The sequence below is a fragment of the Pan paniscus genome, chromosome X, assembly GCF_029289425.2.
Source record: "Pan paniscus chromosome X, NHGRI_mPanPan1-v2.0_pri, whole genome shotgun sequence".
Lineage (NCBI taxonomy): Eukaryota > Metazoa > Chordata > Mammalia > Primates > Hominidae > Pan > Pan paniscus.
In genome coordinates, this window is record NC_073272.2 from 116,310,910 (window position 1) to 116,315,103 (window position 4,194).

The following is a 4,194-nucleotide window of genomic DNA, read 5'->3' on the forward strand; positions in this document are numbered from 1 at the left end:
CAATACCACACTTTCAGTATTGGACACATCTTCTAGATAGAAATCTAGAAGAAGCCGACAGATTCCTTAACATCTACAACCTACCAAGATTGAACCAGAAAAAAATCCAAAACCTGAAGAGACCAATATAAAGTAAGAAGATTGAAGCCATAATAAAAAGTTTCCCAGTAAAGGAAAGCCCAGGACTTGATGGCTTCTCTGATGAATTCTACCCGGCATTTATAGAAGAATTCATACCAATCTTACTAAAGCTGTTTCAAAAACAGATGAAAAGATTACACTTCCAAACTCATTTTATTAGGTCAGTATTACCCTGATACCAAAATCAGACAAAGACCCATTAAAAAAAAGAAACATAGAAGCCAATATTTAATGAATATTAATGTGAAAAATTCTCAGCACAGTACTAGCAAACTAAATTCAGCAATACATTACAAAGATTATTCATCATAACCAAGTTGGATTTATCCCTGGGATGAAAGGATGGTTCAACATTTGCAAATTAATCAATGTGATATATCATATCAACAGAATTTAGAATAAAAATTATATGATCATTTCAATTGATTCTGAAAAGCATTTGATAAAATTCAACATCCCTTTATAGTAAAATCCCTCAAAGAACTGGGTATAAGAGGGACATTCCTCTGCATAATAAAAGCCATATATGTCAGACCCACAGCAAGTATCATACTAAATGGGAAAATACCGAAAAGGTTTATTCTAATATTTAGAACATGACACAGATGCCCTCTTTCACTAATGTTATTCAACAGAGTACTATAATTCAGAGCCAGAGCTGTTAGACAAGAGACAGAAATAAAGGTCTTTCAAATTGGAATGGAAGAGGTCATATTAGCCTTGTTTGTAGATGATATAATCTTATATTTGGAAAAAAAAATCTAAAGACTATACAAAAACATTATTCAACCTGCAAACACATTCAGTAAAGTTGCATATACAAAATCAACATACAAATCTCAGTAGCATTTTTCAACAGTGAACAATCTGACAAATAAATATAAATGTGATTCTATATAAAATAGCCACAAATAAAAATAAATATATAGGAGTTACCTTAACCAAGAAGTAAAAAACTCCATAATGAAAACCCTAAAACACTAATTAAAAAAAGAGATAACTAAAAACTAGAAATATATTTCATATTCTTGGATTAGAAGAATCAATATTGTTAAAATATCCGAACTACCCAAAGCAATCTACAGATTCAGTGCAACCCTTATCTAAATACCAATGACATTCTTCACAGAAATAGAACAAAACTATCCTAAAATTTATATGGAACCACAAAAGACACAGAATAGCCAAAGCTATCCTAAATAAAATGGACAAAACTGAAGGAATCCCAATACCTGACTTCAAGTCATACCACAGAACTATAGTAACCAAAACAGCATGCTACTGGGATAAAAACAGACACATAGACAAATGGAACAGAACAGAGCACCCAGAAACAAATTCACACACTTACAATGTACTAATTTTTGACAAATGTGCCAAGAACATACACTGGGGAAAAGACAGTCTCTTCCATAAATGGTGCTGAGAAAACAGGATGGCCATATGTAGATGAGTGAAACTAGACCCCCATCTATTGCTATATACAAAACTAAATTAACGTGGATTAAAGCCTTAAATCTAGACCTAAACTATGAAACTATTACAAGAAAACTTTGGGGGAAATCTCCAAGACATTGGTCTGGGTAGGATGGTGGTACCATGTGTTTGCAGCTGGTGTCATGATTGTTTCCTGGGACTTTCAGCCCAGTAGATGGCTGTGGGGTCTGCTTGTCTGCTCAGCTTGTGTTACCCCAGCCCAGTGCATTTCTCTCAAGCATCTGTACCAGCTTTAGGCCTGACCAGCCAGGCTTGTCCCAGGTCTTCTGCACCCAGATCTCTGGGTTGTTCCAAATGATCAGGGCCATGGCACTCCCTGGGAATCCAGCTGCAACTGGCTAACAGGCCACACCCTTCTGGAACAGACCTGTCTTGTGGAGGAATGGACACACAGCTCCCACACCCATACACAAACCTGTGCCACAGTCTTCTCAGTGTTCTGAGTGTGAGGGCTCTTCTCCTCCTTGAGCTCAGACTGCAGATCTAGCTCAATATCCCCGGGCAATGTGTTTGAATTCTGAGAAGTTTGGATTGCACCCACTGATTTGTCTTCTGGCCCCTCAGGGTTAGCACTGGCTAGGCTGGGTGGGCCAAATTGCTCCTAGGTAGCCAGGAAAATAGGCTAGGCAGTAGAGACACAGTTTTGCAGGAACGGCCAAACATGAGGTCTAGGGAGTGGCCTGCAAAGGGGCACGTAGATTTGACGCTGCTGTCCCACGGGAAAGGCAGTCTTGCTCTCTCCCAACTCAGCAGACAGCAGGAGCTGCAGTCACTCAGAGCATGATGGAGAGCCTTGAGGGATGAATGCCTGTCGTGTTTTGCTGCAGCTGTACCACATGTCATGAAACCTGGGTTTTGTGCAGGTTTGAGCTCTGCCTCTGCCTGATCTCTGGAAAGTTTCCCCTGCCAATTCAATATCTATGGGGGTTGTGAGATCTCTTGTATCTAAGATCCCAGAGGTCTACAGCAGGAGTGTGGTGCTCAGGCGTTTCTTCACTCACCCCTTCCTTAGGACTTGTTCAGTACCAAAAGCCAGTCCCGGGACTTGGCAACTCCTTGCAGGCTTCCCATCTTCTTCCCTCTTCAACCAGGTTGTCTGTGTTGTCTCTCTCTTGACTAGCAGTGTTTTGTCTCAAAAGATCTGTTCTAAGTGTGATAGTTTACTTGAAATTGTGGTTCCTCTTCATGGGAGAGGCATTTCCCAGCTGTGACTAGTTGGCCATTTTAGTGTCCCCAAACTGGCTTTTTAACAATAGCCATTCTGACTGGTGTAAGATGGTATCTCATTATTCAAGGCAGTCTTTTACAAGTCTAGTTAACCAATAGAAGTTAATTAAATGTGACTGGGTGTCATTTGCTATTGTTAGACCACCTTGTTCATGATGCAAATTGTTTTATTCACCTCATCTTCACCCCAATGGCAAGGGAAGGATTTCTGCCTCAGGTTATGAAGATGGCTTAACACATGACTCTGACACTCAACAGCAATTTTTTAGTCACATATACATTCATGCACTGCATAATGATAGTTTGGACAACAACAGACTGTGTCATCTCATATATTATAATACCGTATTTTTACTCTACCTTTTCTGTTTAGATATGTTTACATACAGAATACCATATTGTTCCAGTTGCCAAAAATATTCATTACAGTAACATGCTGTTCAGGCTTTTTGTGTGGTAGGCTATAATATCTAGATTAGTGTAAGTGCACTCTATTATGGTTGCACATCAACAAAATAACCTAACAATGCATTTCTCAGAACATATCCACATCTTTAAGAAATGCATGACTGTATTCACAGCCCAGGGGAAGGGGCAATGTGCCATGGAGGGACACACAGGTGTTGTGCTCAAGAACAGAGTGAACAGTCAGGGGCTGTAGGAGGCCAGCTTTGTAGCATAAAGAGGATGGGATAATCTCTGGTTCCCACAGGGGAATATTATTGGCTTGTTTGAATAGTTTTTCTAGCTGACAGGCAATTGAAACTTGTTACTCGGGGATAAATAGGCACTTTGGCCCATATGATAGGAAGTGTTATTTGACTAGGGGTCTTTATCTGCAGGAGCATAATGGGAAGGAGAACTTGTAGTTAGGCCATTGAAGTTCCTCTCAGTGTTCCCCAGATGTCAAGGCACATATTATAGTAAACCTGAATTTTAGGTCTTATACCACGGTCAAAAAGACATCTTGATATTTGAGATATTGTATGGAATTTTTATCCTAATCATAATGGAATTTTTATTTCTCATTTTCCTCCCATGTAATTATGGCTAGCTCTTCACAGGATAATTCCAGGCAAAAGCATCTACTGTCAGGTCCTCTTATATAAGTTTCACCTCCACTGGTGATCCCAAATTTCCATATAGCAGGAATTTATAGTGTGAATCCCAAATATCTGAGACAGGTCTCAGTCCATTTAAAAAGTTTATTTTGCCTGAGTTAAGGATGTGTCCCTGACACAGCCTCAGGAGGTCCTGATGACATGTGCCCAAGGAGGTCGGGACACAGCTTGGTTTTATACATGTTAGGGAGAAATAAGACATCAACCA